Below are 25,261 nucleotides of genomic sequence, written 5' to 3' on the forward strand. Positions count from 1 at the left end.
GGGCAAACTCGGCCCCAGATATGGCATCCTCTTCCAAACTGCGAGCAGGCTCCCAGTTGCTAACCAAGTCTTCCTGGCATCCTGGACGGTTGACTTCTGCCAGGAGGGCCGCAGTCAGAGATCAGCTCCCCAGAGGAGACACAGGGCACACCGGCACACCGCTGCGGCTGGGACCGGGGAGGTGATAAGACGCACTGCCCACCTGGGGAGAGTGCACTCACCAAGCACCTGGTCTCCTGAGCTGCTCAGACCTGGGAAGGGCACAAAATGCAGGCACCGAGTCTGTGCCTTTGTGGAGTACCTGAGAACCTGAACCTGAGTGGCTGAGACCTGGGAAGCGCGTGCAACCCAGGGCCTGGTTTAGACAGTTCCCCTGCAGAGCAACCTGGAGCCTGAGCAGTGCAGACCAGGAAAGCACACACGCTGTGAGTGGGGGCAAACCCAGTGTGGCCCAGACACTGCACGCACTCCCCACACACACCAGTGAGATTTGTTTACAGTGTTCTTCCCTCCCCGCAGCACAAATGAACAAGTCAGCCTAAATAAATGACCACCTTCACCCCCTTGTGTCAGGGTGGAAGGTAGACACTGAAGAGACTTGCAAACAGAGGAAGCCAAAATAAACAAAGACGACGGAACTGCTTTGGAAGTGACAGGTGCAACAGATTAAACCCCTATAGTTAGCATTGACTACATTGGAAGGGACCTATAGACCTTGAGAAGTATAAGCTGGAGCAAGGAACTGTCTGAAACTGACCTGACCCCACACTGCCCTCAACAGCTCCAGAGAAATTCCTAGATATATTTTACTAATATCATTTTTAAATTTTTAAAAATTTTTGAATTTTTAAGTTCTTTATTACTCCTTTAATTTTCATCTTTAAAATCTACTATTACCTTGCAAAAAAAAAGACCCTATTTTTAAAGCACATTTCATATATATATTTTTAATAACTTTTACAACTTTGTTTTGTTTCTTTAATATTATAATTTTGAGAGTGTAACCTCTACTCTAGATTTTTAATCTTTGCTTTTTGGTATTTGTTATCTGTTTTGCACCTTTAAGAATCCAATCTTCAGCACCCATTTTCACTTAGGAGTGTGATTACTGGCTTGATTGCTCTCTCTCCTTTTGACTCTCCTTTTTCTCCCCCAGGTCAGCTCTATCTCTTCCCCTCCCCTTCTCTTCTCTACTTAACCTTGTGAATCTCTTTGGGTGTCCCAGGCTGTGGAGAACACTTAGGGAACTGATCACTGGCTAGATTGGTCTCTCTCCTTTTGACTCCCTCTCTTCTCCTCCTGGTCACCTCTATCCCCTTCCTCCCTCTTCTCTTCTCTATGGAACTCCATGAACCTCTCTGAGTGTTCCAGACTGTGGAGAACAAATAGGGAATTGATTACTGGCTAGATTGCTCTCTCCCCTTTTGATTCCCCCTCTTCTCCTCCTGGTCACCTCTATCTCCCTCCTCCATGTAACCCTGTGAACCTCTCTGGGTGTCCCTTACTATGGAGAATCTTTTCATCATTAACCTAGATGTTTTATCACCAGTGCTGTATGGATGGAGAAGTCTTGAGGCTACTGTCAGAATAAGACTGAAAGCCAGAGGCAGGAGGCTTAAATCCAAAACTTGAGAACACCAGAAAACTCCTGACTCCAGGGAACATTAATCAACAAGAGCTCATCCAAAAGCCTCCATACCTACACTGAAAACAAGCTCCACCCTAGAGCCAACAAGTTTCAGAGCAAGATATACCAAGCTAATTCTCCAACAACGCAGGAACATAACCCTGAGCACAAAAGTCACACCAAACCCATAGACACCTCAAAACTCACTACTGGACACTTCACTGCACTCCAGAGAGAAGGGATCCAGCTCCACCTATCAGAACACGAACTCAAGATTCCTTAACCAGGAAACCTTGACAAGCCACTCGTCCAATGCCACCCACAGGGAGGAACCTCCACAATAAAGAGGAACCACAAACTTCCAGCATACAGAAAGGTCACCCCAAACACAGCAGCCTAAACAAGATGAAAAGGCAGAGAAATACTCAGCAGTTAAAGGAACATGATAAAAGCACACCAAACCAAAAGAGGAGGAGACAGGGAGTCTACCTGAAAAAGAATTCAGAATAATGATAGTAAAAATGATCCAAAATCTTGAAAAAACAAATGGAGTTACAGATAAATAGTCTGGAGACAAGGACTGAGAACATGCAAGAAAAGTTTAACAAGGACCTAAAAGAAATAAAAAAGAGTCAATCAGTAATGAGTAATGCAGTAACTGAGATCAAAAGCACTCTGGAGGGAACCATCAGTAGAATAACTGAGGCAGAAGATATGATAAGTGAGGTGGAAGACAGAATGGTGGAAATAAATGAAGCAGAGAAGAAAAAAGAAAAAGAATTAAAAGAAATGAGGACAACCACAGAGACCTTTGGGATAATGGTAAACCCCCAACATTTGATTCATAGGAGTCCCAGAAGAAGAAGACAAAAAGAAAGGCCATGAAAAAACACTTGAGGAGATAATAATTGAAAACTTCCATAAAATGGGGAAGGAAGTAGCCACCCAAGTCCAAGGATAAACCCAAGGCAAAACACCCTAAGACACATATTAATCAAATTAACAGAGATCAAACACAAAGAACAAATACTAAAAGCAGGAAGGGAAAAACAACAAATAACTCACAAGGGAATTCCCATAGGATAACAGCTGATCTTTCAATTGAAACTCTTCAGGCCAGAAGGGCAGGATATACTTAAAGTAATGAAAGAGAAAAACCTACAACCCAGATTACTGTACCCAGCAAGGATCTCATTCAAATATGAAGGAGAAATCAAAAGCTTTACAGACAAGCAAAAGCTGAGAGAATTCAGCACCACCAAACCAGCTCTTCAATAAATGCTAAAGGATCTTCTCTAGACAGGAAACACAGAAAGGGTTTACAAACTCGAACCCAAAACAACAAAGTAAATGGCAATGGGATCATACTTATCAACAATTACCTTAAATGTAAATGGGGTGAATGCCCCATCCAAAAGACAAAGACTGGCTAAATGGATACAAAAACAAAACCCCTATATATGCTGTCTGCAAGAGACTCACCTCAAACCTAGGGACACATACAGACTGAAAGTGAAGGGCTGGAAAAAGATATTTCATGCAAATGGAGACCAAAAGAAAGCAGGAGTCACAATACTCATATCAGATAAAATAGACTTTGAAATAAAGGCCATGAAAAGAGACAAAGAAGGACACTACATAATGATCAAAGGATCAATCCAAAAAGAAGATATAAATATATATCCACCCAACATAGGAGCACTGTAATATGTAAGACAAATGCTAACAAGTATGAAAGGGAAAATTAACAGTAACACAAGAATAGTGGGAGACTTTAATACCCCACTCACACCTATGGATAGATCAACTAAACAGAAAATTAGCAAGGAAACACAAATTTTAAATCATAAAATGGACTCAGTTCAGTTCAGACGCTCAGTTGTGTCTGACTCGTTGTGACCCCATGAATCACAGCATGCCAGGCCTCCCTGTCCATCACTAACTCCCGAAGTTTACTCAAACTCATGTCCATCGGGTTGGTGATGCCATCCAGACATCTTATCCTCTGTCATCCCCTTCTTCTCCTGTCCCCAATCCCTCCCAGCATCAGGGTCTTTTTCAATGAGTCAACTCTTCACATGAGGTGGCCAAAGTATTGGAGTTTCAGCTTCAGCATCAGTCCTTCCAATGAACACCCAGGACTGATCTCCTTTAGGATGGACTGGTTGGATCTCCTTGCAGTCCAAGGGACTCTCAAGAGTATTCTCCAACACCACAGTTCAAAAGCATCAATTCTTCAGCACTCAGCTTTCTTCACAGTCCAACTCTCACATCCATACATGACTACTGGAAAAACTACAGCCTTGACTAGACAGATCTTTGTTAGCAAAGTAATGTCTCTGCTTTTAAATATGCTATCTAGGTTGGTCATAACTTTCCTTCCAAGGAGTAAGTGTCTTTTAATTTCAAGGCTGCAGTCATCATCTGCAGTGACTTTGAAGCCCCCCAAAATAAAGTCTGACACTGTTTCCACTGTTTCCCCATCTATTTCCCATGAGGTGATGGCACCAGATGCCATGATCTTAGTTTTCTGAATGTTGAGCTTTAAGCCAACTTTTTCACTCTCCTCTTTCACTTTCATCAAGAGGCTGTTTAGTTCCTCTTCACTTTCTGCCATAAGGGTGGTGTCATCTGCATATCTGAGGTTATTGATATTTCTCCCGGCAATCTCGATTCCAGCTGTGCTTCTTCCACACCGGCGTTTCTCATGATGTACTCTGCATAGAAGTTAAATAAGCAGGGTGACAATATACAGCCTTGACGTACTCCTTTTCCTATTTGGAACCAGTCTGTTGTTCCATGTCCAGTTCTAACTGTTGCTTCCTGACCTGCATACAGGTTTCTCAAGAGGCAGGTCAGGTGGTCTGGTATTCCCATCTCCTTCAGAATTTTCCCCAGTTTATTGTGATCCACACAGTCAAAGGCTTTGGTATAGTTAATAAAACAATGGACTAGTTAGACCTAATTGATATCTATAGGACATTTCGCCCTAAAACAATGAATTTCACCTTTTTCTCAAGTGCACATGGAACCTTCTCCAGGATAAAGCACATCCTAGGCAATAAATCTAGCCTTGGTAAATTTAAAAAAATTGAAATCATCTCAAGCATCTTTTCTGATCAAAGTGCAGCAAGATTATGTGTCAATTACAGGAAAAAAACTATTAAAAATACAAACATATGGAGGCTAAACAACACACTTATGAATAACCAACATATCACAGAAGAAATAAAAAAATAAATCAAACTATGCATAGAAATGAATGAAAATGAAAACACAACAACCCAAAACCTATGGGATTCAGTAAAAGCAGTGCTAAGGGGAAGGTTCATAGAAATACAAGCCTACCTCAATAAACAGGAGAAAAATCAAATAAATAACCTAACTCTTCATCTAAAGCTGGTTCAAGCTGGTTTTAGAAAAGGCAGAGGAACCAGTAAATTGCCAGTATCCTCTGGATCATCAAGAAAGCAAGAGAGGTCCAGAAAAACATCTATTTCTGCTTTATTGACTATGCCAAAGACTTCAACTGTGTGGATCACAATAAACTGGGGAAAATTCTGAAGGAGATGGGAATACCAGACCACCTGACCTGCCTCTTGAGAAACCTGTATGCAGGTCAGGAAGCAACAGTTAGAACTGGACATGGAACAACAGACTGGTTCCAAATAGGAAAAGGAGTACGTCAAGGCTGTATATTGTCACCCTGCTTATTTAACTTCTATGCAGAGTACATCATGAGAAACGCCGGTGTGGAAGAAGCACAGCTGGAGTCGAGATTGCTGGGAGAAATATCAATAACCTCAGATATGCAGATGACACCACCCTTATGGCAGAAAGTGAAGAGGAACTAAACAGCCTCTTGATGAAAGTGAAAGAGGAGAGTGAAAAAGTTGGCTTAAAGCTCAACATTCAGAAAACTAAGATCATGGCATCTGGTGCCATCACCTCATGGGAAATAGATGGGGAGACAGTTGGAAACAGTGTCAGACTTTATTTTTTTGGGCTCCAAAATCACTGCAGATGGTGACTGCAGCCATGAAATTAAAAGATGCTTGCTCCTTGGAAGGAAAGTTATGACCAACCTAGATAGCATATTCAAAAGCAGAGACATTACTTTGCTAACAAAGGTCCGTCTGGTCAAGGCTATGGTTTTTCCAGTGGTCATGTATGGATGTGAGAGTTGGACTGTGAAGAAAGCTGAGCACCAAATAATTGATGCTTTTGAACTGTGGTGTTGGAGAATACTCTTGAGAGTCCCTTGGACTGCAAGGAGATCCAACTAGTCCATCCTAAAGGAGATAAGTCCTGGACGTTCATTGGAAGGACTGATGCTGAAGCTCAAACTTCAATACTTTGGCCACCTCACGTGAAGAGCTGACTCATTGGAAAAGACCCTGATGCTGGGAGGGATTGGGGGCAGGAGAAGAAGGGGACGACAGAGGATGAGATGGCTGGATGGCATCACCGACTCAACGGACATGAGTTTGAGTAAACTTCGGGAGTTAGTGATGGACAGGGAGGCCTGTCGTGCTGCAATTCATGGGTGGGCAAAGAGTTGGACATGACTGAGCGACTGAATTGAACTCACTGACACCTAAGGCAACTAGAAAAAGAAGAAATGAAGCACCCCAGGGTTAGTAGAAGGAAAGAAATCACGAAAATTAGGGCAGAAATAAATGAAAAAGAAACAAAGCAGACTGTAGCCAAAATCAACAAAGCTAAAAGCTGGTTCTTTGAGAAGATAAATAGACAAATCATTAGCCAGACTCATCAAGAAAAAAAGGGAGAAGAATCAAATCAACAAAATGAGAAATGAAAGTGGAGATATCACAACAGACAACACAGAAATGCAAAGGATCATAAGAGACTACTATCAGCAACTATATGCCAATAAAATGGACAACTTGGAAGAAATGGACAAATTCTTAGAAAAGTATAACTTTCCAAAACGGAACCAGGAAGAAATAGAAACTCTTAACAGACCCATCACAAGCACAGAAATTGAAACTGTAATCAGAAATCCTCCAACAAACAAAGCCCAGGACCAGATGGCTTCACAGCTGAATTCTACCAAAAATTTAGAGAAGAGCTTACACCTATCCTACTCAAACTCTTCCAGAAAATTGCAGAGGAAGGTAAATTTCCAAACTCATTCTATGAGGCCACCAATACCCTCGTACCAAAACCAGACAAAGATGCCACAAAAAAAGAAAACTACAGGCCAATGTCACTGATGAACATAGATGCAAAAATCCTTAACAAAATTCTAGCGAACAGAATCCAACATATTAAAAAGATCATATATCATGACCAAGTGGGCTTTATCCCAAGGATGCAAGGATTCTTCAATATTTGCAAATCAATCAATGTGATACACCACATTAACAAACTGAAAGATAAAACCATGTGATTATCTCAATAGATGCAGAGAAAGCCTTTGACAAAATTCAACATCCATTTATGATAAAAAAAACCCTCCAGAAAGCAGGCATAGAAGGAATGTACCTCAACGTAATAAAAGCCATATATGATAAACCCATAACAAACATTATCCTCAATGGTGAAAAATTGAAAGCATTTCCCCTAAAGACAGGAACAAGACAAGGATGCCCACTCTCACCACTACTATTCAACATAGTTTTGGAAGTTCTAGCCACAGCAATCAGAGAAGAAAAAGAAAAGGAATCCAGATGGGAAAAGAAGAAGTAAAGCTCTCAGTGTTTGCAGATGACATGATCCTCTACATAGAAAACCCTAAAGACTCCACCAGAAAATTACTAGAGCTAATCAATGAATATAGTAAAGTTGCAGATTATAAAATTAACACACAGAAATCCCTTGCATTGCTATACACTAACAATGAGAAAACAAAAAGAGAAATTAAGGAAACAATTCCATTCACCATTGCAATGAAAAGAATAAAATACTTAGAAATTAGTCTACTTAAAGAAACAAAAGACCTATATATAGAAAACTATAAAACACAGATAAAAGAAATCAATGATGACACAAATAGTTGGGGAAATATACCGTGTTCATGGATCAGAAGAATCAACATACTGAAAATGGGTATACTACCCAAAGGAATCTATAGATTCAATGCAATCCCTATTAAACTACCAACAGTATTTTTCAGAGAACTAGAACAAATAATTTCATAATTTGTATGAAAATACAAAAAAACCTTGAATAGCCAAAGCAATCTTTAGAAAGAAGAATGGAACTGGAGGAATCAACCTGCCTGACTTTAGGTTCTACTACAAAGCAATTGACAAGGAGTTAATCTCAAAAATATACAAGCAACTCTTGCAGCTCAATTCCAGAAAAATAAATGACCCAATTGGAAAATGAGCAAAAGAACTAAACAAACATTTTTCCAAAGAAGACATACAGATGGCTAACAAACACATGAAAAGATGCTCAACATCACTCATTTTCAGAGAAATGCAAATCAAAACCACAATGAGGTACCATCTCACTCCAGTTAGAATGGCTGCTAGCAAAAAGTCTACAAACAATAAATGCTGCAGAGGGTGCAGAGAAAAAGGAATCCTCTTACACTGTTGGTGGAAATGCAAACTAGTACAGCCACTATGGAGAACAGTGTGGAGATTCCTTTAAAAACTGGAAATAGAACTGCCATACAATGCAGCAATCCCACCCGACCTGGTGTGGTGGGCATACACACTGAGGAAACCAGAATTGAAAGAGACACGTGTACCCCAATGTTCATCACAGCACTGTTTACAATAGCCAGGATATGGAAGCAACCTAGATGTCCACTGGCAGATGAATGGATAAGAAAGCTGTGGTACATATACACAATGGAATATTACTCAGCTATTAAAAAGAATGCATTTGAATCAGTTCTAATGAGGTGAATGAACCTGGAGCCTACTATACAGAGTTAAGTAAGTCAGAAAGAAAAACACCAATACAGTATACTAAAGCATATATGTGGAATTTAGAAAGATGCTAATGATGACCCTGTATGTGTAACAGCAAAAGAGACACAGATGTATCAAATCAACAGGTTGTATGTACACTTTAACTTGCCCAAAGTTATATGTAAATTATATCTCAAAAATAAATGAAAAGTAAAGTAAGTATTAATAGAACAAACCCTAGCAATCCAATAACCCAAAGTGTTACCTGTTCAGTCATCTTTGACTCCTTGCCACCCCATGGACTAGAGCTGGGCTTCCCTGGTAGCTCATCTGGTAAAGAATAAGCCTGCAATGCAGGAGACCCCAGTTTGATTCCTGGGTTGGGAAGATCCCCTGCAGAAGGGAAAGGATACCCACTCCAGTATTCTTGAGCTTCCCTGGTGGCTCAGATGGTAAAGAATATGACTACAATGTGAGAGACTCAGGTTGAATCTCTGGGTTGGGAAGATCCCTTGGAGGAGTACATGGCAATGCACTCCAGTATTCTTGCTTGGAGAATCCCCATGGACAGAGGAGCCTGGCAGGCTACAGTCCACAGGGTCTCAAAGAGTGGGACATGACTGAGCAACTAAGCATACACAGCACACAGGACTATCGCTTGCCAGGCTTCTCTGTCTGTGGAAGTCTCCAGGCAAGAACACTGGAGAGGGCTGCATGCCCTTCTCCAAGGGCATATTCTTTACTATTTCAGCCACCAGGGAAGTCTCAAACCTGCAGGCAAAGGTTAGACTCCAAGAATATGAATAGAAAAGAGGAAATCTTGGACTGATTCTGAAATTCAGAAATGACAGTTTTGGTAAAGGACTTTTAAAAATATGATGCACAGTGAAGTTTTAAAATATCAAGGAGGTGCATTTTCCTGCCCACTTTCGAAAAAATCTATGGTAGGAACTTCCCTGGCAGTCCAGTCGTTAAGACTTCACCTTCCAATGCAAGGGGGACAGGTTTGATTCCTGCTGGGGGAGCTAAGATGGTAAGCCTAGCAGCCAAAAACTAGAACATAAACAACAGAAGCAATATTGTAACAAATTCAGTGAAGACTTTAAAAAACAATCAAACAAAACAAACAAGAAAAAAAACAAACCCCCAAAAGATCTACGGTAGTTTACAAGGTGTACTATGGTATAAAACAGTACAGTTAACGTTAGAACAGAACCTGGGCTACCCAGTGGAAATTGAGGAAAGGATATTACCAGGAATTTGGGATGAGTCGCTTACGTCATCTGGGAAATGGATTTGCCATTAATTTTCTTGGAAATCAAGAGATAAAAGAAACATATCTTTTTTTTTTAATAGTTTCTTTCCTTCCCTTCTCTTGCTAAAAAAGAACATATAAAGCTGTCTTGTAGATGAACTTATTATAGACCACACAATTAGTTGCTAATGTAAATGTTTTCAATGGTGAGCTTCTTGTTAACTAATTTTTAAGGTCATTATATCATCACAACAATCTCCACTTTTGTCTTTGGTTTTGAAGAAACATATACATATATATATATATATTTAAGGAGATGATATTGTCAAAAAAATAACATTAAAATCTGTCATATATTTTGATGAGTTCTTCCTGTCAAGCTCCAAAGGTCACCATAAGGTTTGATTGGGCAGGATGTACACGAAAGTATTCCTCAACACTTCTGGACAACACAAGCTACAACTTCACTTATCCACCTACACCAGGAGTGCTAGTTTCAGTTGATATGTGCTCCCTGTTGTGATATGCAATTCTATGTTACATGGCTAGTCTCAGTTGAAAGACTAACTTTATACTCTAGTAAGTAGTGTATAGTGTATAGTAGTATAGTGAAGAACTGAGGTCTTACTGGTTCTTCAAAAAGCAGAGAATGGGAGTGAAAAAGGCTAGAGAGACAGTTGAGGGGAGGTCACGGCAGGCTGTAGCAAAGACTATTACCTTGAGTAACATGGAAAGCCATTGGAGGGGTTGGGGTAGAGAAGTGACATCACCTTGATTACTGGGTTAAGAGCAGATTGTAGGAGACAAAGGCAGAGCAGGAGGATCAGGTTGAGTATTCAGTAGTTAAAAGGGATTCTTTACCTTGCACCAGGCAGATAACGGTGGAGCTGGAGAGAGGTCACAGAATCATAGATATCTTTGAAATTTAGATGTGACAGGATTTGGTGATGAATTGGACATCTGAAAGAAAGAGAGAAAGGAGTCAAGAGAATAAGGTTTTAGATTTGGAACAACCAAAATAACAGCAGCTGTTAACTGAGGTGAGCGATCACACTTTAAAAGTGTCATTCATTTATCCATTTTAGTTGTTCAGTTGTGTCTCTTTGCAACCCCCATGGACTGCAGCACACCAGGCTTCCCTGTCCATCACCAACTCCCAGAGCTTACTCAAACTCATGTCCATCCAACCATCTCATCCTCTGTCATCCCCTTCTCCTCCTGCTTTCAATCTTTCCCAGCATCAGGGTCTTTTCCAATGAGTCAGTTCTTTGCATCAGGTGACCAAAGTATTGGAGCATCAGCTTTAGCATCAGTCTTTCCAATAAATATTCAGGACTAATTTCCTTTAGTTGGAAAGGAACTAAAGGAAAGGAACCAGTTGGACTGGTTGGATCTCCTTGCAGTCCAAAGGACTCTCAAGAGTCTTCTCCAATATCGCAGTTCAAGGCATCAATTCTTCGGCACTCAGCTTTCTTTATAGTCCAACTCTCACATCCATACATGAGTGCTGAAAAAAACCAGAGCTTTGACTAGATGGACCTTTGTTAGCAAAGTAATGTCTCTGTTTTTAAACATGCTGTCTAGTTTGGTCATAGCTTTTCTTCCAAGGAGAAAGCGTCTTTTAATTTTATGGCTGCAGTCACCATCTGCAGTGATTTTGAAGCCCCCCCCAAATAAAGTCTGTCACTGTTTCCATAGTTTCCCCATCTATTTCCCATGAAGTGATGGGACTGGATGCCATGATCTTAGTTTTCTGAATGTTGAGTTTTAGGCCAACTTTTCCACTCTCCTCTTTCACTTTCATCAAGAGGCTGTTTAGTTCCTCTTCACTTTCTGCCATAAGGGTGGTGTCATCTGCATATCTGAGGTTATTGATATTTCTCCCGGCAATCTTGATTCCAGCTTGTGCTTCATCCAGCCCAGTGTTTCTCATGTTGTACTCAGCATATAAGTTAAATAAGTAGGGTGACAATATACAGCCTTGGTGTATACAATATACAGCCTTTCCTGATTTGGAGCCAGTCCAGTTCTAACTGTTACTTCCTGACCTGCAGACAGATTTCTCAGGAGGCAGGTCAGGTGGTCTGGTATTCCCATCTCTTTCAGAATTTTCCACAGTTTGTTGTGATCCACACAGTCAAAGGCTTTGCTGTAGATCCACACAGTCAAAGGCTGTGGTGTATTCTCCTTTAAAAGTTTCCAGTGTTTTAATTCTTTTTTAAAAAGCTAAATTGGAGGATAATCGCTTTACAATGTTGTGTTGGTTTCTGCCATACAGCAACATGAATCAACCCTAAGTAGACATACACCCATCCCTCTGGAACTTCCCTCCTGCCCCACCCCATCCCACCTTCTAGGCCATCACAGAGCACCGACCTGAGCTGCCTGTGCTATACATCAACTTCCCATTAGCTATCTATTTTACACAGGGTAGTGTATAGTCTTCAATGCAACTCTCTCAATCACTGTTTTAATTTAATCTTTAATACTTACTGTTACTTGCTATAAGTATCTATGCTCTAAGTATTTCCATATCAACTCTATTCTCAGTGTCTAGCTCAGAGAAGCACTTAATACATATCTGGCCACTGCATAAGCAGTATGATTTTATGTTATCTTTAAAATGGAATCTAAAGGTTTCTCTCTATTGTTAAGAATGATTTGTGAATATTTTAAATCTTAAAGTTATATAATTTCTCACATTATATGAAAGGCATTGGGAAAATACAGTTCAGGAATTCAAGGATTCTATCATGTGAGAAAAACTAATGCCAGAGGCCAGAACTGAATCTTTCTTCTACCCTGGTCTGGACACCAGTCATGACCTAAAGTAGGACCAAGGTCCTGCTAATGTTTCGGACAGAAATGACCCTCAAAATTCTGGCCAAGTTAGCCCAAGACTAACCACATGAATGCTCCAGGGGCTGGAACTATCTATCACAGCAGATCTGGGGACAGATGCTAGCAGGTAATGGCTTTACAACTTCTGGACCCAGGGTCAATCAAAAGAACAAGTGAAGTGACTACATCATTTGACTGACCATCCCAGGTAAGGTTTGGAATAGTTCTTCCCTTTTCTTCTGGAACGAAGGAGATTTAGGGTTTGGTTGGTTTTCTCAGGTCTGTGGAACTGGTATCTTCTGAGAGAGACTAAGTACTGGGGGGAAGTGGTACTTTCTTAGATGCCTTTTTAGCATCTGGCATCTGACACCTCTGAAACCATGGAAGTCAGAAGGAATATGGAATTTAAAGGAAAATAGAAAGGTTCTAACTTTACCACTTAGATCCTAACTTTCTGTGTACCATTCCACTCAGAAATGATTTACTGAACACCTGCTCTATGTTGGGGGCTGTGACTAACAAGTTTGTTACTGTTTTGTTAAGTACAGTGTATTTTTAAAATTTAGTGTATTTTTACATTTAGAAATTTAAAATTAGACTATAATTCTTAATTATGGCTACTATCAAGACTTCAAAGCAGCCAACATCAACAATAGAACTTTGAATTTAACTTCAGATAAAATTTTCACAATGATGTAAAACTGTCTACTGAAACAGGATACTAAAAGATGAGCAATATACTGGAAGAAAAGTTTTGCCCCTAAATATGACAAGCAAATGGGTCTTCCTTATAGCAAAATATCTTATGCACTGCTTCTAAAAAACACTGTAAAAACAGAAAAAGATAAAAGAATTAAATCATTCAAATAAGAAATATAAGTGACTGATAAAAAAGAAAAACTTGAATGTTACTAGTAATAAAAATGTTTGCAACTACAAATGATGTCAAAATACCATTTTTCCTGTTAACTTTTTATGAATTAGGTTTTGAAGACTGCATTAAAAGTTCTATCCATCCATCTATCAGATGGGTTGAATGTAAATTAATCAAGTGGACAAGAGGGTAAGAGTCTGAGAGAAGGGCACTCTAGAGGTTTGAAGTTGTACTCTGTGTTCAGAGACATGAAAAGTTCAGCATTGCTAGAGATGATTATGCAAGGGGAAGAAGAGTGAGGGGTGAGGCAAGATAAGTAGGAAGGTCAGGATTATGGAGGATACTGAGTAGGGAATGGTAAAGACCTTTGTATTCTGAGGATGATCAGGATCCAGTAAGGACTTTCTACAGGAAAAATTCCAATTGAATTCGGAGTTTTAGGAAAATCACTTTGACCCTGCAGGTAGGGTGCGGCTGAAGACAGGATGATCACTCAAGCAGGACAGGTGGCTGAGCGAGATGGGGAAGCCTGAACCTAGCCAAGAAAGAAAGGCTGGGAGGAGAGCAACAAGCATCTGTAGCACCCTTCCCCGATGAGCTACAATTACACTCAAAGAAAAACACCACCAAGGACACACTTAACTTCTTTTCCATTTTAGCATAGCTTCACCTTCAAAGCTAAGATGCCCCTCTTTTTGTTCTCACCAATGTAACTCTGGGGTCAGGGGTGGAGAGGCTGTTAGTCCAGAGCTGGGCGTAGCTTGTGGTCAGTAAATTTGTGGGCTGCTTTCTGCGTGTCCTTACACTGGCTGGAGGGTTCTGATAATGCAAGGATTTGGGCCCAAGCTGTAGGGAACTCCTATCTCAAGGCTCCTGCCCACACCCTAGGGGGGTTTCCTGGAAGCCTGAGCTCTACTGTTATATGCTAATCAGCAACCAGGGAGACACCCAAGCTCTAAGAAGGAAAGAACCCGACAAGTCTTAGGAAAGATGGAGAGGGTCTTCAATTCTCATCTGGAATTTATTTTTTGCCTTTCCAGGAACATAATATATCTGGTTACTGCTCTTCTAATTCATGAGGCAACAAATGTCGTTTATAGTTAACCCTCCTCCAGTACTCTTGCCTAGAAAATCCCATGGACGAAGGAGCCTGGTGGGCTGCAGTCCACAGGGTCAATAAGAATCAGACATGACTAAGCGACTTCACTTTCACTTTTCACATTCATGCATTGGAGAAGGAAAGGGCAACCCACTCCAGTGTTCTTGCCTGGAGAATCCCAGGGATGGTGGAGCCTGGTGGGCTGCTGTCTATGGGACTGCATAGAGTCAGACACAATTGAAGCGACTTAGCAGCAGCAGCAGCCTCCACCAACCCCCACCTTTTTTTTTTTTAAGAAAAAGAGGAGGGAATTTCACAACTTGACTAGGATACGTACAATTTCACTTTTAAATTATAAATTCATGTTATGATTTAGGGAAAACTGATATGACTTAATATTTTAATATTACAGAGAATAGTAGTTCTAATTATAGTTCGGTTGATGGATCTATAAGTGGAAACAATATAAATAAATTATTGAAATGCTTTATGTTGGGTTTTAGTTGAGCCACTTGGAGCTAGTAAAATAGCATGGTCATTTAGTAAAAACTTAGAGGTAAATGGGCTGCCCTGGCGGCTCAGCAGTAGAGAATCTACCTGCAATGCAGAAGACAGCTTCGGTCCCTGGTCAGGAAGATCCCCTGGAGAAGGAAATGGCAACCCACTCTAGTATTCTTGCCTGGGAAATCTCATGGACAGAGGAGCCTGGCGGGCTACACACGTGAGGTCACAAGGAGTTGGATAAAACTTAGTAACTAAACAACAAAAGTCAAAACTGTAATAAAATAAAAACAGTTCTTTGCTGGGTGATTGGGAATGAACAGGAAAATCCATAGATGTTGCTTCAGAGGTGAAGGTGCACAAAGCTCAAATTTTAAGGGAAAAGTATGTATTCTCTAGAATACATAGATTCTTTTCTAGATAAAGAATCTGAAACCCAAAGCAATTAACTGACCTGGCAAAGACACATAGCTAGTTAGTGCAGAGCTTGGAAAAAAAACTAACCTCCCTTGACTCAAAGTTCATTCCCCCCCCCACTATCCCATGTTATTCTATGATTAACTACGGAATTGGAGATTTCACTAACTATGGTGTCACACACAGAGAAGGACCCCAGAATAGGATGAGTGGTAAGATTATACAAGAAAATAACACACAACAGAGGTGCAAAACAAAAGCAGTAAGTCCAAATAATCTTTTCAGGTTGTAACAAACAACAGCCATGTCTTCAAGCATTGAGAGAGAAGGAAGAGGGGCTGCCATTGGCTAGAAGATGCTGTGGCATTTAATTCAGGAAACTGTGTAAGAATCGCACTTTCAGAAAAACCTTTCAGTGATATTTTTCACACAGACACACACAAATGCCAAAGGATGAAAAGGTCCAATTAAGGAGCTTATTCGATAGAAGACACATTGTAAAATAATTATATTGCCCTTCTAATTGCCAGGGAAGAGGGTGGAGACCTGTTAAAAGTGTACAATAGACACGGCACTAAAAGGAATCCAGATAACAGCTAACAGAACTGGTTATAAAAAGATTAGAAGCACTTGGAGCTGACCAAACAGAAGGCGCAGATAACACACATCTGCAGGTTCGCAAGGCCTGAGTGGAGAACCAGTGAACCTTAGAACTGCAGCCGACATGGCGTGAAGTGGAAGGCTGAGTAAGAGTCTGACTCGCTCAGGTGTCAACTGTCTAAGATATTTTGGTAAAACAATTTTCTAAACAAAGTTGGTTTGAACAACTGGTCCTCAATTTTGGACAGTCTTCTGAAACTGAGTCACAAGATTTTTGTGATAAGTGTGAGAAAGAGCACTCCAGGGACCTATGTATGATTCATAAAGTTTAAGTATAGTGTTCTAACCCAAGCAGAAAATAAAAACCCAGAAATCAAGCACGTCCTATAACCAGACACTCTGCCGTAGTCTTAATTCTAAGACCCTACCATCTTAGGTGATCTTATCCCTATTGTATGGATCACAAAAGGGGCTGGTTAAATTGGAGAAGGCTGCTCCGACTGAGGGCAAGAGGAGAACGGGCAAGAGGATGAGATGGTTGGATGGCATCACTGAGTCAATGGACATGAGTCTGAGCAGACTCCAGGAGACACTGAAGGACAGGGAAGCCTGGCGTGCTGCAGTCCACAGGTTTGCGGACACAACACAGCAACTGAACAACGTCGACACTAAGAAACCAGTGTCGAAGCAGGAATTACTTCTGACCGTGCCAGATGCCTGCCCATTTTTCATGCCCCACAAAGTAGATCGATGGGAAGAGTGACAACTTCTCATTTTCTTCTCTGTCAAGGCTGGATCTGAAGGAACTGAAGAAGATGTTTAGAGAAGGCAGGTCAGTTCATTCTATGTTGGTTAATGTATGCCTGACCCAGTAGGAAATGATATGCTACAAAATTTCCCAGGTAGTTTTCAGGGGAACTTAGAGAAAGGCTGTCTGACTGTAAGGCCCCAGACATTGTCTGGGTAACCATGGTTCCCCTACAAACTACAGAATAAAATTTAGCATCCAAAGTCTACACCCCAGCACTTACTTAAGCCCTTCACCAGTCTCCTTGTTGTTCAGTCACTCAGTCATGTCTGACTCTTTGCCACTCCATGGACTGCAGCACCCTAGGCTTCCATGTCCTTCACCATCTCCCAGTTTGCTCAAACTCATGTTCATTGAGTCAGTGATGCCATCCAACCATCTCATCCTCTGTCACCCCCTTCTCCTCCTGCCCTCAATCTTTCCCAGCATCAGGCAATTTTGCTTAAACAATCAAACAATCTTCATTGTGAACTATATCAAATACACAGAAAAGCATGCAAAACTGTATGGTTTAAAAAATGACAGACTATAAGAGTAGCTATTATATTCCAAGCACAGCGGTCAGTGCTTTCTTCCTGTTATCATATTTGATCTTCACTAAAACAAAAGGTATCCTTATCTTATATGAGAAAAAAAAAAAAAAAGCAGAATCCAAAGGTAGATGGGTACAGGAGAGTTTAAGCAACTTATTCAAAGCCATACAGTCATGAGTTAGTGAGAGAGAGGGATCTGGATTTCAGTCCCTCTGCTTAGAATTGTGCACTTCCTGTTTGGCAAAGAATGTCTTTGCTTGGGGCTTCTTGGGCACATCGTTGACTTCCTCCTATTCCATCACTGTCTTTATCAGTCTTAGCCTTGGTCACAGAGACTGTTCACAACAGCTGTCCTGATGATCTCAGGTGAGGAAAAATGGTCATGGGGAAGAAAATGGTCAGTCAAGATTTATGCAAACAATCTTCCATTGTTTATTTGTTTTAGGGTTAAAAAGAAATTTTCATAGTTGGGAACTACCTACTATTGAGTCCATGGTAAGGTGGACAGATAAAGTGCTAATGTAAGTATGTTCCAAATTTGTCATTTGACTAAAGAATTATGTTTTTTATCTGAAATTCAAATCTATTTGTGTGCCCGGTATTTTATTTGCTAAATCTGGCAATCATAGCCTCTGAACAGAAAGGCTTCTCAGTAACTTTCATTCTTGGAATAAAAAAAAAAAAAGAAAAAGAAAACAGCTAAAATGAACACAGAACCAGAAGCAAAGAGTCCATGGATCCCTCAATATACAGATCAAAACTCTCCTCTCTCTTAAAACTTCCTCAGGCCCTGCTCCACGGAGCATCACAGTTGAAGGCAGATGCTTCAGGAAAAAGATCTATGAGAACTGGAAGTTGGACTTCTAACTCTGTGTGAGCTTGAGCAATACCCTTAATCTCACTGAATTTAGTTTTGTTATTTGTGAAATTAAAACACTGAAAAAGATAACTTCCAAGTTCTTTTCAGTTCTAAAAATATTCTCCTTCCATAAAGAAAGTGAAGGAAAATAAAAATTTGGTGAATATATATAGAGTGCCCAGTCCTGTAGAAGATAGTTTAATACCTTTTTTAATTCTCAGAATAATTTAGAGAATCCAATTATATTAGCCTTGCATCTGTACCTGGCTACTTCTTTGTGGAAACCCTCATTTTCCTCTACTCCTACTGTGAAGGAAGACCAAGTACTTAGATGTCATGTAGAAATGGGTTAAATTGCACAACATGTTAAACAGAAATGGATGGTTTACTGAAGGTTTGGTAGGGGGCTAGGTACCAGGACCCAAACAAGACCTCTCAGTTCTTAATTGTGAAGTTCCAGTTGGGCACCAGCTAACATCTTTCTGTTCAATTTCTAAGTTCCTTTCCTCCAGATCCTTACCAGTCATATTCTCCCCAGTCTTCTTTTTCAGTATGAGTAGACTCAGAAATAAGGAAGGTAGAATTCAGGGCACACTTTCAAAGTGTGGTGAAGCTGTTTTAAACTGGCCAAGCATCACCAAGAACTATCTTTCAAACACTGAACATCTGATGGTAAAAAGCTTCTGCCTGACTTTCAAGAAAAGCTCTTTTTTTTTTTTTTTTTTTATTATTATTATTATTATTTTTTTTTCCAGTGGGTTTTGTCATACATTGATATGAATCAGCCATGGATTTACATGTATTCCCAATCCCGATCCCCCCTCCCACCTCCCTCTCCACCCGATTCCTCTGGGTCTTCCCAGTGCACCAGGCCGGAGCACTTGTCTATCATGCATCCCACCTGGGTTGGTGATCTGTTTCACCATAGATAGTATACATGCTGTTCTTTTGAAATATCCCACCCTCACATTCTCCCACAAAGTTCTTTAACCTCCACTTAATAAGTAGTTAAACGGGGAAAACTACAAATTTAATCAAGTAGAAAATGCACATGAAAACTCTGTATTCTGTAATGTGCCTCTGTGTTGGCTACAATCTTAGCTGTGTTAAAGAGCTTGAGTTTATGAGCCATGAAATCAAATAGTAGCAGAAAGCCTTTTGAAACTGGTTTCTTTCAGCAGCACAATGTTCTTGAGATTCACCACACCTGTTGTGTATATTGGTACTTTGCTACTTTTTGTTACTGAGTCGTAGTCCATCCTATGCATGTACCACAATTTGTTTATCCATTCACCAGCTGTTGAACATTTAGGTTGTTTGCAGCTTTTGGTGGCTATGAATAAAGACTTCACAAACATAAACATTTGTATATAGGTTTTTGTGTAGAAGTCAGTCTTTAGAAATAAAGTTTCTCTTCCCAGAAATAGAATTGTTACCTTATATTTGATGTTTAACTGCTAAACTCACTTAAGTGTGGTTGTGCCATTTTACATTCCCTTGGCAACGTACAAGAGTTTCAAGGGACTCCATATCCTGATTAACATTTGCAAGAATATTTTAAAATTTCAGCCACTCTGATGAGTGTGTAATTGTATCACATCAGGGTTCCAATTCCTATTTCCACAATGATTAATGATATTGAGCATCTTTTCATGTGCTTATTTGCCATATATATCTTCTTTAGTGAACTATTTAAAATTGCTTGCCTGTTAAAAAAAAATCAGGTGGTTTGCTTTCCTATGAGTTTTGAGATTTCTTTATATACCTTGGATACAAGATCTTTATCAGACATGTGACATGAAACCATTTTTTTCCCAGTCTCTGTCTTGCTTTTAATTTTCTTAACATTATCTGTGAAAGAGCTGGCATTTTTAAGTTAATGAAGTCCAATTTACCAATTTTTTCTTTCATGGTTCATGATTTCTGTGTCCTAAGAAATCTCTGCCTAACTCAAGGTAACAAAGATTTTCTCTTGTTCTTTAGTTTTTCTAAAAGTTTTATAGTTCTAGCACTTATGCTTAATTCTGCAAGCCATTTTGAATAAATTTTTGCATATGATGGCAAAGATCAAAGTTCATACTTTATGTCCATTTTTCCAGTGCCATTTATTGAAAAGGCTATTTTGCCCCACTGAATAACCTTGGCATCTTTGTCAAAAATTCATCAGCTATAAATGTGATGTGATATAAATAAATTCTATTAATAAATATAAATAAATAAATTTTATTTATTTATATAAATTTAAATTTATATAAATTTATATAAATTATTTATAAATTAATAAATAGAAATAAATAAATATAAATAAATTCTATTTCTGACTCTCTTTTATGTTTATCCTTATGCAAGCACCACATTGCTTTAATTACTGCAGCTCTCTACTAAATCTTGAAATCAGGTGGTAGAAGACCTCCAACTTTCACTACATGATTTATAGATGCTCAAATTTGGAAATACTCAGAGAAGATATTTCTTTTTCTCACGTAAGTACACTGGCCGCTTGTACGTATTTTGGAAGCATCTCTGTTTCCTGTAATAGTTTACATCAGCGGCTGTGAGTCTGAAGTATTTTAAGAGTTCATTATAAAGCCTAGCTTTCATATTCTCTTGCAAATGAACCCCATAAGCAGATCACTTCATGTCCATGATGTGCATTATCTGTCACGGGGTCACAAAGGCCAGGCCTCCAGCACCACGAGGGGCAAGGGGGGCAGTGATACTGAACAGCTCTACTTTTCTCTCAAGTTATCCTGCTCTCCCACGGTTCCCTGATTCTTGGGAGGCTTTGAAAACAGGTTGTGCAGGTTGCACTCAAAATAGCAAACAGCTGGCTTTTTAAGTCTTGGGAATTTCAGGGAAAGTAAATCTTTCCCCAATTCAGTCGGTGGAAATGAGGAATCAACATTAGTCACGTGAACTATTATGTCAGAAATCAAGGGGATTTATGCTGAAAACACAGTCCTGTCCTCATCTTTGAAATGCAGAGACCCTCTCTTCTGTCACCAAAGGGAGTTTGGGACAGAAATATTGTTATTTTCACAGTGCAAGAAGTGTGCATTATATCACTCACCATTCTATAATTATTTTCCTACTTGTAATTTTCTCTTCCCAAACTAGTGAAGGACAAACAGTGACTATGAGTTTCCTGGTGAGAGACAAGTGTCTTTGCATAATAGCAGCTCATGTGTTTAGCATATTATTGAAGAAATGTAACAAAGTATCACCTTAAAACTAAAATATTTTTCTAAAATGAACTGTACACTCCTCGTATTAATAATGGAATACGCTGAACCAATTTAACATCACCTGGTATCTCAGAGACTACGGAGGATGTAGTGTTGTTTGCCCCTGTATGAAATGTTCTAAATTATTGCATTCCCTTTGTTCATTTAATCGCTTCCCTCCGCTCTTGCTGGTATGCTTTTTGTTTTGCAATGACATTACTGAACCACTACATTAGAAATGATAATTTAGCTTCCTGGAATTGTGAGAAAAGCAAGTGAATGTGGCCCACAGGCTTCTCCTGTTTACGTGTGTGTGTGTGAGTGTTTGTGGGTGTGTGACAGAGAGAGAGAGGAGGGGGTCTGGTGTGGTATCTATGTGCTAAGTATGTAAGAAGTAAATATTGCATGTAAGTATGTAAGAAGTAAATAATACATGTATACACGTATCATATATATTTTAAGTTCCAGAAGAGTTTCTCTATATACCTGGGGCTGGTATAAATTAAGCCCTAAATAAATGTTTGTTGAATTCCTGGAAAAAAAAAACCACATAGACTTTGTGTTTATTGATATGGGATAGCCATAGCAACTCTGACAATTTTATAATTCATGCTGCACTGTGGGAAATGGGTCATATCCACTGGAATGACCTCCAATCCTTTTAGAAGAGATAGTTATTCTGATAGCATCACTAGGACTACTGACCACTCCAGCTTTTGGGACGAAACTCCCAGGCAACCAGTTTTGTTTAGAAGGGTGTTAACTCCTGTGTTCACTCAACTCAAAACCCATTTTTAGGGACTAGGGGCACCCCCAGTTTAATTTTCCTCAAAAAAGAGCCATTTTCTAGTTATTAATAGCAAAATGCTATCTGGAATATTGATAATATCACCAAGATATTCACACTGCTCTGGGGCTGAAGGGAAGTACATTCTTTAACTGCTAATGCTTTTGAGAATCAAGTAAATAAAGCAGAATTTAATGGTTTAGAAGCATTAACTGTATTTTCCTCTTGGACTCAATCAGTTAACCAGCTGATATGAGAGTGGAGAAAAGGATATTGAACTCAACATCTTACAGATTTTATTTGAGATAAAAAAAAAAAATTAGGACTAATAAGATTGGGTTGTCTCTACTATGAAGATATTCTGTTCAACAGTTGCTTTAACAATGGTTTGAACTCTCAAGTCTGTTTTTAATGATGTTTGGGGTCTAGATTCATGAAGGACCAGTTATATCTAACGGTAACTCTAATAGTCTTCATTTCAACGTTTACCAGGTTGGTTTCACATTCACTTGCTCTGTGATTCGTTATCCACCTCTTTTGCAACCCTCTGGACTGCAGCCCACCATGCTCCTCTGTCCATGGGATTCTTCAGGCAAAAATACTGGAGTGGGTTGGCATTTCCTCCTGCAGGGGGTCTTCCCAACCCAGGGATCAAACCTGTGTCTCCTGCATCGGCAGGTGGGTTCTTTTACCACTGAGTCACCTGGGAAGCCTCCCTTTTAGTGTCACAGATCTTTAATACTGCAGGATTTCTAAGGTTAGACTGGGAAGGCAAAAGCTCGAAAATTCAGGCTACATTGTTTTATTATGACAGAAGGTCAGGCTTTAAAAAAAAAATAAAAGTGCTTTTTCCTGGACTTGCCAACCCATCTTTCTTGGATAACTTTTAAAAGCCCGGGGGGCACTGGTAGCTACGTAAATACTTGAAAATGGCATCACCATGCCTGAATTTTAATGTATCTGTCCAGCTGGATGGGCACTGGTAAGATCTGTTCGTAACTGAGGGGCCCGCAGCTCACACACACACTCTCCTGCCTACCTGATGGCCAGTTTCTAGATGGAGGCGAGGACTCGCTCCCCCATCGCTTGGGCTCAGAACCCCTGCAGCTGACGCTTCAGTGTGCAGTTGAATGGAACACCCTGTGGGAAAAGCACCATCCCGTGCTCAATTCTGGAGCCATTAGAAATGGATGGAGTCCCTCTCCTGGATCTGCAGGCTGGACAACCACTTCCTTTGCACCCAGGCAATCAGTAAGGCCAATGACTTTGAAGTACAGCCCTCTGGTTACAAACTCTAGGCAGTTACTTGGAAGTTCTAAATATGCTTTCTCATTAGTCTGCCTCTGCTGTCCATTCTTAGGCATAATGTCTCTGCAGTGATGGAGTCCCGTATGACCGCAGTGGATGTCCCGTATGCAGGAAGACTCTGGGATTCACTTTGAAAGAAGTTTACTGTTTCAAATGGGTAAAGCTGGGGAGTATCCACATACCCATTAACTGGCTTCTTTTCTTTTCAGGCTTCTATGAAAATGAGATGCCTATTCTGAACTAAGGGCTTCCCAGGTGGTGTGAGTGGTAAAGAATCCACCTGCCAATGCAGAAGACCTAAGAGACACAGGTTTGATCCCTGGGTCAGGAAGATTCCCTGAAGGAGGGCATGGTAACCCACTCCAGTATTCTTGTCTGGAGAATCCCATGAATAGAGGAGCCTGGTGGGCTACAGTCCATAAGGTCGCAAAAAGCGGGACACAACTCAAGTGACTTAGCACAATTCTGACCTTAGGATGAGGCAGTCAGTAATCATGAAAATAAACAATTTCATATAGGGAAGAATGAGTTTTTTCCTTCCATATATTTCAAACTCTTTCTGAGTCTCCATGGAACATCCTAAAGCTCTTCTCTAAGGAAGATTAAGAATTAAGTCCCTTACTCTTCTATCTGTTCCTTCTTCTTAAAAATGTTCTCAGGCTTTCTTCCTGTCATTTTGCCTGAGATCATGGCAGAGGTACGCTGAGGAAGACTGGTTTCAAAACAAGCATGTCAGCACGAAGAAGTGAATAAAGAAAAAAGAATGGTGGCCTAAAAGAATGCAGAGGTTTACAGAAATGATGTACCTCCTGTAAAAATTTTAACTGCTCAGAGACTGTCGGTTTCATGGAATGCCTCTTTGGAATGATTTTTTTTTCCCCCAGTGGCTGAGATACATAAAGGCCACTGAAACTTGCTGTTACCCTCCCCCTGCCTTTTATAACCCCTGAAGTTCGGGTCAGTTTTCATGCATCGAAGCCCGGGTGGCAACTCTGGTTTAAATGCCATTTCATGCCTGATAAAATTTCATTAGACATTTTAACTTTTAATTTCTTTTATTGACTTATCGTGCAGATGGAGAGAAATGTTTAGAAAGGGGAAAAAATTTAAACAGGGATTTACTGAAGTCATGTTTCAGTAAGGAAGGAAATACCATCGACTTTATTACAGCTGCCTAATGTTTTCCACAAACTGTAGAAATAATGCGTTGTATCTTGGTGACCTACAATAGCAGCTGACTACTTGCACATGATGGAAATGCAATTTGGGTTTGCTAAAAATTAACTATTTAAAGCCCTGGTCTCCGGGGCTCATGGTGTCTTGTGTCTGGTTTGCTCTATATGATGCTCCTTTCAAGTCGTGGATGGTCATTTGCTACAGGTTTGAATGAGGGCGTGGGGCTTCCTAAAAGGCAGCTGGGCTCCAATGGGGACCAGCTATACCATATACCCACGTGCCTGTGTTTGCTGTCCCTATGTGTTCCTAAGAACTGATGGGAAGATTTCATCTGCCCCCTTCACCTGCCCCCCACCCCCCTACCAGCCCAACCCTGTGGAGCCCCCTCCCTTCCCTCCCTCTCTCCCTCAGCTGGGCCTTATCTGGTCTGTTCAGTGATGCGATAAAACAAAAAGGGAAGTT

General features: G+C 40.2%; 1 long non-coding RNA gene across 1 annotated transcript in view; it reads right to left on the minus strand.

Annotated features, from left to right (window-relative positions):
* Positions 1-25,261, minus strand: part of LOC133072062 (uncharacterized) — a 65,545-nt gene that overhangs the window by 39,243 nt on the left and 1,041 nt on the right. The window contains exon 2 of the long non-coding RNA XR_009696616.1: positions 10,634-10,732. This is a non-coding gene — a long non-coding RNA (uncharacterized LOC133072062). The remainder of the gene's footprint in view (positions 1-10,633; positions 10,733-25,261) is intronic.

This window comes from Dama dama, chromosome 18 (assembly GCF_033118175.1).
Source record: "Dama dama isolate Ldn47 chromosome 18, ASM3311817v1, whole genome shotgun sequence".
Lineage (NCBI taxonomy): Eukaryota > Metazoa > Chordata > Mammalia > Artiodactyla > Cervidae > Dama > Dama dama.